The sequence below is a fragment of the Falco punctatus genome (assembly GCF_963210335.1).
Source record: "Falco punctatus genome assembly, chromosome: 2".
In the NCBI taxonomy this organism is placed as follows: domain Eukaryota; kingdom Metazoa; phylum Chordata; class Aves; order Falconiformes; family Falconidae; genus Falco; species Falco punctatus.
This window is the reverse complement of record NC_137581.1, coordinates 62,383,805-62,395,867: the sequence shown is the minus strand read 5'-3', so window position 1 is coordinate 62,395,867 and position 12,063 is coordinate 62,383,805. Positions and strand designations below refer to the sequence as shown.

Genomic DNA, 12,063 nt, shown 5'->3' with positions numbered 1-12,063 from the left:
CGCCCAATCTCATCCAGGCCAGCCCCATGGCCGGCGTAGCACAAGGACGGCACACCGGTGGGGTGGCCCACACCGGGGGCAGAAGCTTCAATGCTGACAACTTTGCCTCTGTGCCGCCCGGCTCATAGGCTGTGTACAGCTACAATGGTCAGCGGCAAATGAAGAGAAACTCTTCACACTTATATGGTGTACAACGCAAACTAGCTCCTGGCCTAAATTATTTCTTTCTTGCACCTGTTTAGGCTTGACCTATCTAGGTTGGCTCAATTAATTTGGGGAATCTGTTTACATCTGCAAACAACAGGAATGAACAACCTCTTGAGATGCAGCTTCTCACCATCACATGAACTGAGTTTAAGGAACATGACTTAGTCAAAGCTTAACACTTGCAGGGAAATGCAGGAAAATGTGTAACTGAAGGACTTCAAGATGTTATTGGGTCACAGAAGAGCTTTATTCCTGTCTTTAAAACTCCAAATCACAAAAGCTTCAGTGTTCAGCCAACACTCGCCCTATGTTTGTCTTCACCCTATCGTTCCATCCCAATGTAAAAACAATGTCAGCCACTTCTTTGCCAATAATTTGGCAAATGCTGTTCTCTAAAATCTAAGCCAAAAGGGTCAATGCGAACAAATACTGGTTTCTGTTCTGTAAATAAATTGAGCTATTCAGTTCTGCTTTGAACTAAAGAAACTGAAGCGGCAGCATAGTGGCTTTTATGTGACAGTAGTACTTTAGACAAACTACATTCTTCATTTTGCTGATTGTACTTGGTAAGGCCATTCTGGCATGTTAAAAAATAAAATAAAATTTAACATATTGCTGTTTAATTTAGCATTGTTATCCATTTTTTTCTTCACAAACAAATAAAATAAAAAGAGCTTGGACATAAAAACACACTCACAGGGGGAGATGGAGGTGAAACAGAAAAGCATATGCAAGACATTTTTTTTTAAGCTATAAATGAACAGCAAGTTTAGATCAAATGAATTGCATACAGACTACAAGCATCGGACCTCACAGAAGCACACCTCCTGCCCAAAACTAGCAGACAGCCTAAAAAATATTCTCAAAATAGATTTCTTTATGTCTTACAAAAACAAATATAAATTTGTAACATTTATAACTCACACAGAACAAAATAACCTTCTTGTCCTCTGCAACAGGACCTTTCCCAGGACGAAAACCTTTATCATTATTAGATCATCTACTGAACTGAGATGAATCAGTAGAACAGAAATCCTAATTAAAAACATGTCTGATATATATTTTCTTTTCCCTAGATAACAGAAATATACTGTTGATAACAAATTTTAGTATAATTCTTCTTTTCACAGAGTGTTTTAAAGTAATGGGGAAAAAAGCAATAAGACATTCCAAATACTAGTCACATAAATCACAAAATAGGGCAATGAAGCATGATCAATGTTTGTGCAATCCATTTATAAGCACAGATATCTGTCTTTTGTTATATCAATGTGCTATCCAAAACATACACTGTTTCTAGGACATTTCTGTGGATTCTATCACTATACTGCAAATTTAGAAATAAACAACAAGTTTAAGCCTGATGTATTTTAAAACATGCTTTCAAATACAACTTTTACAATATTAGCTTACAGCTGATAACAGAACTTATACTCAAGTTAATTTATCTTACCTAGATTTTATATGACTACCAATTATTTTTTTTTAAATGTACTTTTTTGTATTTAGTTATATATATTATGCATGGATACATTTCTTAAATGCTTTAAATGTTGAAACACACACAGCACCAGATGAAAAAAACATAAGAGTTTATGGTGAAAAAATATTTATAAGATTTCAATTTTTAAAAAAGTAATTATAATAAAATACTGAAAGTGTTGAGAAAAAAAATATATTTTCCTACCAGAAATTTTATCTTGACCAATTTGGCTCCCACATATTCTTGTGTTCCACTGAATCAATTTCACACTTACTCACCTCCCTGTCTGTGTGATGTGGTTTATTCATTGGTTTGATATTGCCATAGCAACTCTGCAACATGGTAACATGTTAGCCAAGCAGTGCTGCTCACCTCCCAGTATAGGGCGAATAGCTGCCTGGTACATATAGCATAATATTTTGTGTATATTGATCTCTGCTTCCTACTATTAAGCTACCAGTTTAACATCACCATTTTTAACTCTATTCAACAATCTTCCATCATGACCTTCACAGTATCTAATCTGTAGTGGTCTTGGCTTAATTATAAAAATTTGCTACTACCTCAAATTTTAAACCAGGATATATTTTGATTATAACTTCCAACTAATGCATTTGGACATGTTTTTAAGAACCAGAAAAACAAACAGCACTACTCCCACCGCAAAAATTCAGGGCTTCTCCAGCATTCTTGCATTTTTACCCCATGCAAGCAACATATGCAAATCAAAGATCAGAGTGTACTAGCATGGGAGCACATACATGCTCAATTTAAGATGCTTTCCCATCGGAGCATGTGGCCTGGAGGAAGTGGAGACCCTCTACCCCCCAGCATATGCCTCCCCAGGAACCCACCAGCAAACTGGCTGGGGGCTGGTAAGAGAGAGGGATGATGCTTTGTCCTCAGAAGGGATGCAGGGATGGCTCAGCCCATTGGATGGCAGGGAGGGATGCTCCAGCAGCTTTTGCTCCCACAACCTCCCCACAAACAGTGGGGGCTGGCAGCACTCTCTGAATTACTAACTGGAGGCAGTGTCTCCTCCGTTTGTACAAAATGAAACCTGAAACAAAACATGTCAGAACAAAAGTAGGATCTCTGCTGCAGCAAGCACAGAGGCTTTTAAAGCTACAAAGTCTATCACATCAATTCTATGCAAATCAGGGCATCCCCAAACACAGATTTGGATCAGAGCAAGGAGACTAGGCAATCATCCAGGGCAGTAGTATGAGTGGGAGCTGAAACTGTCTCATTGACTGAGTCTTATGTTCACAAGTTGGCAACTGTTTCACAACTGTGCTTACTCACAGTGGAAACATCCTTAAGTTTGAACCAGGTTGCACCAGGGCTTAACCTAAATGGGTTTTAAGAAAAGCAGTTTATTTGCCCTCAGACACGCTTGGAAAAGTCCCATAAAGCACAGAGGACCTGATCACATGTTATACAGAAGAGCAGAAATGGAGACCAGTGATGCTTTAGGACTGAACAATCTCTCAATGAGGTAACGTACTCATTACCTTCTTTTACCTACTCAATAGCATCACCACCGTTTTAGACCACACTATGCTTAAGCTCAAAGGTTAAATGCTACTGTTTGCCTTAGGTTAAGTGTAAAACACATCTGTGAGGCTGTATGAGCTCCATAGTCAAAATTCAAGTTACTGCCACATTGCCGTAACACACTAAGGTTTGTGATCTGAGATGTACCACAAAAACATCTCTGCATGGACTAGCAAGCAAGGGCTTTAATTTCTTTCCCCAGCAGAGCTGAAACCAGCATTTGGGCCTGGGATTTCTTTAGATTATTTTATGGAAAAGTTGTGGAGCAGAGGGGAGATGGAGAAAGTATTTTTGAGTAAAACTTGTCTCAATTCCTGATTATGCTCTCCAACAAGCAAGCACAAGAGTTATGAAACTGTTAAAAAGCAAATTCCACTGTGCTCCAGCACAGCAACAGCAGCATTAACCGTGCAGAATGGGCAAAGGGGTTTCTATTACACTTTCCTATAACTGGGTTTTGATTTGTTCTCAATCAAAAAAAGTTATCGCAGACTCCAGGAGATATAATTAATCTAGACTCAATAATGATCCTACAATAGTTGTTTCCACTCAGTGCACCAAGAGACCAGCTTGTTGTTTGGGTTTTCTTTTGGGGGGTGGGGGGCAAGGGAAATAGGGCAGATGGCAGGGGGTAGGGGAGTACCAAAGAAAACAATTCCTATCTTCTGCACACACTACTAGGGAATCATGCCTTTTTGCTTATTGACAACTCTTACAGTAGTGTAAAAAGCTACATGATTGTTCTCTTCTTTTAGCAAAATTCGTGATGGCTCTATACTTCTAGGAAATTTGCAATATTAATTCTCTTAATATACTTAGTTTTCTCTTTGAAAAATAAGGAGCTTTAAAAAGCAAGTTAAAAATTACATTCAGCCTAATGCAAGAGGTTATTTCACTTGAATTCACACTCAATTTATAGTAACATTTGCTGGAACTCTTACAGTTAGTACATTGCAAAGGCATCTAAGCAAAATTAGACAGTAGCAACTGCTCCACTGTCTGCCATCCCCTTCAGCCGCTCAGTAAAGGATTGGAATCTTCAAACCCCAATGCAGTTATCTGCTTTCATCTGAAGGACTTCAAGTAGGGGCCAGATGGGAGCTATCTGTGCATACACAGGCTATGAACTCATGGCCAAAAATGGAGAATGAATACATGAAGATACTGAGCAATTGTTCCAATAGGTATGTGTCCTATGGACACATTCTGGAAAACAAGGAATAGCACAGTAGTAGTACAGTTTCCACATGAATACTTAACCTTTAAATAATCCCAAAACTATGAATCTGCAAACAAAATAAAATCCAACTCAACAACAATCAAATCTAAACATCACTAGCAGCCTAACCTAAATCTACATGAAGGTTCCGAAAGGACACTGAAATACCACCCGCATTTCCCTTGTGCTCATCAGATCTCAGCAACTGCACAAACTGAATTCCTGAGCAAATCAAACATAAGCATTATTTCACTCCTAAGTATTATTATGAAAGTTAAACAAGGAAAATGCAACTGAATTATACCATAATTTCCTTACAGGTTCAAAGCAGTCCTCATTTCAGCAGGATAGAAACTGGGACAAAAAAAATCTTGATAACCATCAAAGTTGCAGTCACATGAACTAAGGTCCAACTTCAGTTTGCATAAGGCCCCACTAACTTTGACACTCACCAGCTCTTTCATCCTTAGATTTACAGCCTTCGTATTATCTTTTGTGAAGATGTGCTTTTCATTCCTCCTCTGCTACCACCCGGATTTCTTATGCAGGTCTTAAAAAAAATTGTAAGACTGTGTGGTGGGTTGACCCTCGCCAGACACCAGGTGTCCACCAAAGCTGATCTATCACTCCCCTTCTCAGCTGGACAAGGGACAGAAAATGGAATGGAAGGCTTGTGGATTGAGATAAGGACAGGGGGAGATCACTAACCAACTACCAGCATGGGCAAAACAGATTCAGCTCAGGGAAATTAGTTCAATTTATTGCCACTCAAATCAGAGCAGGGTAATAAGAGATAAACCCAAATCTTTAAATACCTTAATTGCACTCCTCCCTTCTTCCCAGGCTCAGCTTCAAAGAATCACAGAACTGTTGGGGTTGGAAGGGACCTCTGGAGATCATCTAGCCCAACCCCCTGCTAGAGCAGGTTCATCTAGACACAGGAATGTATCCAGGTGGGTTCTGAATGTCTCCACAGAAGGAGTCTCCACAGCCTCTCTGCGCAGCCTGTCCCAGGGCTCTGTCACCCTCAAGGTAAAGAAGGTCTTCCTCATATTCAGGTGGAACTTTTTGTGTTGCCATTTGTGCCCGTTACCCCTTGTCCTGTCACAGGGCACCACTGAAAAGAGCCTGGCCCCATCCTCTTGACGCTCACCCTTGAGATACTTGTAGACTTTGATAAGATCCCCTCTCAGTCTTGTCCAGGCCAAACATGCCCAGCTCTCTCAGCCTTTCCTCACAAGGGAGATGCTCCAGTTCCCTCATACCTTCGCAAGCCCTCCGCTGCACCTTCTCCAGTAGTCCCCTGCCTCTCCTGAACTGGGGAGCCCAGAACTGGACCCAGCACTCCAGGTGGGGCCTCCCCAGGGCAGAGCAGAAGGGCAGGATCACCTCCCTCGACCTGCTGGCCATGCTCCCCTGATGCACTCTGGGATCCCCTTGCCCTTCTTGGCCACAAGGGCACACTGCTGGCTCATGGGCAAATTACTTCCACTCCTGTTTTCTCTACCTCCTCTACCTGAGCGGTACAGAGGGATGGGGAATAGGGGTTGGGATCAGTTCCTAACACTTTGTCTCTGCCGCTTCTTCCTTCTCTCACTTTTTCCCTTGCTCCAGCTTGGAGTCCCTCCCATGGGCTGCAGTATTTCACAAACTGCTCCAGTGTGGGTCCTTTCTATAAGTGCGGGATAGAGTTAAATTTCCTTCTTAGTAGCTGGCAGAGTGCTGTGTTTTGCATTTAGTATGAGAATAATGCTGATAACACACCGATGTTTTAGCTGTTGCTAAGTAGTGCTTACCCTAAGTCAAGGACTTTTCAGTTTCCCATGCTCTGCCCGTGAGCGGGGGCACAGGGAGCTGGGAGGGAGCAGAGCTGACCCGAACCAGCCAAAGGGATACTCCACACCACAGAACATCATGCTGAGTATATATAAGCTGGGGGGAGCTGGCCGGGAGCTGCTGGTTGCTGCTTGTGGGCTGGCTGGGCATCGGTCAGCGGGTGGTGAGCAGTTGTACTGTGCATCACTCAGGGTTTGTGAGTGAGCAGTTGCGTAGTACTTGGTTGCTGACTGGGGTTAAGCCATGACAACACGGTGCGATCCTTCAGGCACTGCTGGCTCCAGCCTGGGTCCCCCTCCCCGACGTGGGGTCCCCCACGGGCTTCGGGGGCGAAACTGCTCAAACATTCACCCTCATGGGCCAGGGGCACAGCCTGCCCCAGCGGGGGCTTCACCACCAGGGGCTGCAGGGGCACCTCTGCTCGGTGCCTGGAGCCCCCCCTGCCCCGGCCTGGGGGCTGCAGGGTGCTGCTCTCACATGTTCTCGCTCCCCTCCCTGGCTGCTCTTCTGCAGCAGGTTCCCCCCACCCCACCTTAAATACATTGCCCCTGAGCTGGTACCATCCCCGCTGATGGGCTCAGCCTTGGCCAGCAGTGGGTCCATCTGGGAGCTGGCTGGCACTGGCTTTGTTGGACACCAGGGAAGCTTCTAGCAGCTTCTCACAGAAGCCGCCCCCGTAGCCTCCCCGCTACCAGAATCTTGCCATGCAAAACCAATGCAACTGCTAGAATAAAAGCAATATTTTAGTTACTTATCAGACTGTGACACTTCAAGTCACAGAGCCAAGACACACAGTTACTGAACTGCAGCAGCATAGCCTTGCTTTTGCTACGGGTGAGATGTCACCTTTGCAGAACTATCATGGGCTCCTCTTCAGTCTTGGCATTCCCCAGGGCCAGAAACCCACAGATACAGTGTGTATCAGAGACCTTTGTGTCAAGGCCTACACAGTCACACAAGGATGGTTTGACAGCTTTGGGCTTCGTGCAGTGCCAGGAATCATTTTTCTTTATCTCCATCCTCTGAGCAAGGCCATGTCTCAAAAAGCATTTTATATCCAGTCATATCTGCCACATGGGCTGCCAATCAGACTGTTCTGAATTAAAACAAAAGGTCATGAAATTGGTTTCAATTTCAGTTATTTGTTAATTTAGACCAAATGAGAGGATTGACAGCTCTGATTTTACATAAAGATTCCAATCCCTATATAGAATTATAGAATTCCTTTAAAACACACCCATGGGCACCTTCATATTCTCCCAGCAGAGGAGCAGCTCTGTACAAACAGAATTTTGACTTGCTGAACTCTCAGGAGTTTAGTCTCCAGCAAACATATATATATGTAACCAGCAAATATACCTGGAGACTTTTAAAACACCCTGGATGAAAAGCATTCATATTTTGAGCAAAGTTTGTTTTTTGTTTTTTTTTTAATCAGTAGACAATATTGCAACAACAGAAAAATAACTTGCTAAAATGGGCACTTCAAACAGACAAACTGAGTTGTCAGCAAATAAATTGATGCCAACATAAGCAATCACCAAGTCACACCAGGCAAGCTGTGCAAGCAGAAAATGAAGGGACTGCTAGTCAGTCCCTACCCAGTAAAACAGCTGGTGCTATCTTTATTTGTATTTAGAGATCTTTATCAGAGTTGCTATTTTAGTCTTGACATGTCTTGAGATGACATATTATTTTTAATTGATTGCACCCTTCTCTGTTCATCAAGATGAACCAACACAGATATACAACGGACTTTCTTTAATGGCAAACAGGTATTTATGATATCATCAAAGGTTACCATCACTGCATAATGTGGTCTTTTTTTAACATCTAATAACTTTGGTTTTTTAATGTAGTCTGTTAGTGCAAACTTAAATCAGACGGAAGAAAGACTTCCATTAGAGAAGGTGCATTCTTACCTTTGTAAGAGTTGTTAGCATTTTGCTGAACTGAGCCTTACACAGACTTCTAATGACAACTATTAAAAAAGGTCAATTAATCAAAATGCCAACATCCCTTACAAGGGTTTTAGCACCTTTAGCTTCTTCAGATTAGGAGGGTCCTATACTCATCACATTGTTAGTGTTAATGAGCACATTACACACATTTAGCCAGTTACATCATCATTGTCATCATCAAGAACAGCTTGTGTGGGACACAGTCAAAATAGTTATGTATCTGTATGAGCAGGTGAACAAATTTGAATTTGAGTGCACACCGCTTACCTTCGTATTTCAAATTACAATCATATTAGTTTTAGATATTACTATGTAAAGTCATGCTCATCATTCCTTGCCAGATTAGGTCCTTCAAAACTTTCATGTCTTTATTCCCTTCCCTGTGCATGCTGGTAGTAGGATAGTGCTATTAACAAAATACCTAAAGAAAAGCAAGTACTGTTTCACATTTATGTTTAGCAATTCACATTAAATAGGCCTTTAAAATTATAGACTACTTTTTCCTAAAATAAATTTGTAAAATTTATTTATATGCCAAATTAATGTAAAATGAGTCTGAGAAAATGCACCTCATATATTTGAACCTGACAGGAATCATCATATGAGTACATTTTGCATCTAGTGCTGACTAAACACAGTTATCAGCTGCTAGTACAATTATGAAGATGTCTATGAAAACCAAAAGCTATCACAATCAAACTTAATCTTCTTCAGAAGCCTTAATACATGGCATTCAACAAGATAATGAAACAGATAATGTAATAGTATCTCTGGTTTGTGTTGTTACTGGTTTTCTCTATAGCTTTATTCCTTGTGTTTCTGTCAATGGCTCTATTTAGTAGTGTCTCTTATCAAATATACATTTTTATTTGTGCTTTGATGTAGCAAAGTCGTTACCTTGAGGTAGTAAAGTTGTTACCTCAATTCCAATACACTGAAATGAACTCATCCAGTTTTGCTATGGCAAAGTTAATGATTCGATTCACCATGCTAAACCTAAGGATTTTGATTGCATCTCATAACATGCTGAGTATGACCAGCATCTCTTTAACCCACCCAGGGCTTAATTAATATCTACGGATGAAATATGCTAAAAGTATTACTCAAATCAATTTGCAAAAATCTCACACTGCCTCTGATTTCAAGTAACAGATCTGCGCTGAGCACTACTGTAAAAAATAAGGAATTTGTAGAGTGCCTACCCAATATGGGCAAGAGTAGAACTCAACTTTACTCCACAGACAAATTTAGCACATAAAGAAGATTCTACTAATACATACTCATGGTTTGGAAATAGCTATACCACCACTGAAAACGGATATTCTTTGCAGTTGCTTTAGGGAGATGAGCAAATTCTTATTCATACTTCATAACAGACCTATTTAGCCCTTGTGGCAGCAAACAGCTGAAAGACAGAGGACAACTGAAGCCAGGCAGAGAAACCACAAGATGAATAAGGGACATGGGCTAGGAAGCAATTGTTATATATGCAGTAGCAGCTGAGCAATTGGAGGGACTGATAAGAGTTCCAAGCAATCAAATTATATCAGATTAATTCCTGACTCAAATGTTATTATCTTCTCTGCAGAAGTGAAGCTATAGATCCATTAATAAAAAGAGAGACATTGTAAAATATTAGCAGTTATATACCAATTCTCTGCTTTGCTAGCTGTTTGAGTGAGATGTCAATAAATAAGATATCACTATAATTGGCTTCTACTATGGTACAATACAAATTCTTTCCTAACAGAGAAAAAAGAACAAAAGCAATAGGACACATTTGCATATGCACTGTTTTCATTACAGTTTGATTTTGACAGCAGGGGGTTTTGACAATAGGGTCCAACAGTAACTTTGTGACACCATTGCAACTCACATGAGCGACTTAAATCTTGTTTAGTTCTTTATCTAACATACACAGCTTTTTTTGTTTTCCATACAGCAGGAAGACCCCAACACCGGAGTCGGGAAGACTTACCAGGCCTGATTCCTTGCACTCATACAGTTTTTAGCATCTCACTGATACCAGCCTTCTTTAACTGATTCCTAAAAATACCTAAAATTGATTAGGTAGATTGATTCAAGTCCTTCCTGAAGACCAGCAAAAGAATCTGGCTGCTTTTACTGAAATGCCAGGTGCTGCGTAGAAGCATTAAACAGCATATCATATTCACAACACAGTGAATTGGTTGCAATTTGTACAGTCACTGAGATGTGGTTGTCAACTGGTGTATCTTATTTACATGGCATTAATTAAGGAAGAAATTTTCCTCTGTTGTCTTACCTCTATTTTCCATATAAGTGAAGATTTTTATTTTTCCGATTGTTTCCTTATCTTCTAATACCAAGAAGGGAATGTTGAGAAAAGAAACAAAATTCATACTGCCACAACTGTACAACTCTAATTTAAAGTGCAAACTTGGATTTAATTCATTTCTTTCCTTTTTGTGTATAGTTTCATTTATCCAGAAACCCCAGCCTGCTGTTAGCTCCAGCCAACTCTTTCTATTCCAACCTTATGACAGGAATAAACCTTTTAAAAAAGTTTTTAATGTTACACTCCACAACCTAACACAAAAGCAGATCCTTAATACATAATTATTTACAGGAAAGGAAGGGGAGAAATACCAGTTTTGAAGCCAGCTTCTTAACTTTTTGAATTGCTAGGCTTCTCTAGAAGACAGAGAAATCTCTATAAAAGCCTTGTGTTTCTATCTGTCTTCGTAACAACCCATCACCAATGAAAAGCTTTTTCAGGAATCCATGCACACAAACTCTCCCAGGAAAAGTGCCCATGGAATGCTGCTAAATTAGAGCATACAGATGGTCATCACAAACTTAGTGATTTAATGTCCTACAAAATCCTAGGATTTTTTGCCATTGGTGAACCACTGATTCTTGTGCTTTAAACACACAGGGCTCCTCATAAGGGAAAGAAGATACAGTAGAGCTACTGATACTCCTTTCTGCACCTCATCTACAGAGACGAAATACTAGATCTTGAGTCTTGATCTGGCCCTTATATGGTAACAAAAGAGATCATATTTTTGCTGTATTTTTTTGTTCTAATTAGGGACAGATTTTGTTTTTGTCTGAAAGAAAAAAAAAAAGCACCTCACTCCAAATGAGCTAGATCCAGCATCACCATAGTTTTTATCACACACTTCAGTGACAAAAACAAAAACAACCCTCCTGGAATTTGATGATACTACAAGTTCTCTGCAAGTTCTGTCCCTTTGACAAGCATGGACAGTTCTCTGCATACTGATTATTTTTCCATTTCTTTTTTTTTTTTTTTTTTTTTTTTTTTTTGTTGTTGTTCCTTAAGTCTTAAAGCTATGCATAACACCTTTGAGGCAGTAGGTTACCAAGGCAACCCATGCAGCTCATCATTATCTAGATCTCACTATTAAAATTTCATTTTGGATGAATAAGCTACTCTGTTCTTTCAAGGAATCTTGTAACAGGGTGTGCTGAAGGATCACCTTCTTTTAAGTTAAAGACCAAGAATATGACTATTGCAGGTAGAATGAATTGCAGAAACAGCTCCATGTCTTCTGGGTTTCCCTTAACCCTGTTCTACCTATATATGGCTTTCTGTTACCCAGGTCCTACTTTCTTGAAGCCAGTAACTTCACCGATTCAAAGAATAAAGGGAAAAATCAAGAGCTTACAGATAGTGTCAATAGACCCCCTGGGATACAACCAAAGCTGAACTCAGATCTCTGAAGACCACAGCAAAGCAACTCCTGGTTTTACAGTCCAAACACTGCATCAACAGCATAATGGCTATGTAGCAC

General features: G+C 40.4%; 1 protein-coding gene across 4 annotated transcripts in view; it reads right to left on the bottom strand.

Annotated features, from left to right (window-relative positions):
* The window catches only part of MYO16 (myosin XVI), a 452,710-nt gene that overhangs the window by 366,762 nt on the left and 73,885 nt on the right, over nucleotides 1–12,063 (bottom strand). For 3 of the 4 annotated variants that reach the window (XM_080377716.1, XM_080377717.1, XM_080377719.1), the window contains one exon: nucleotides 1–12,063. This exon is cut by the window's left edge and continues 45,124 nt beyond it; it is cut by the window's right edge. The exons of the other annotated variant lie outside the window; for it this stretch is intronic. The gene's annotated coding sequence lies outside the window, so the exon portion shown is untranslated. 4 annotated transcript variants of the gene reach the window in all.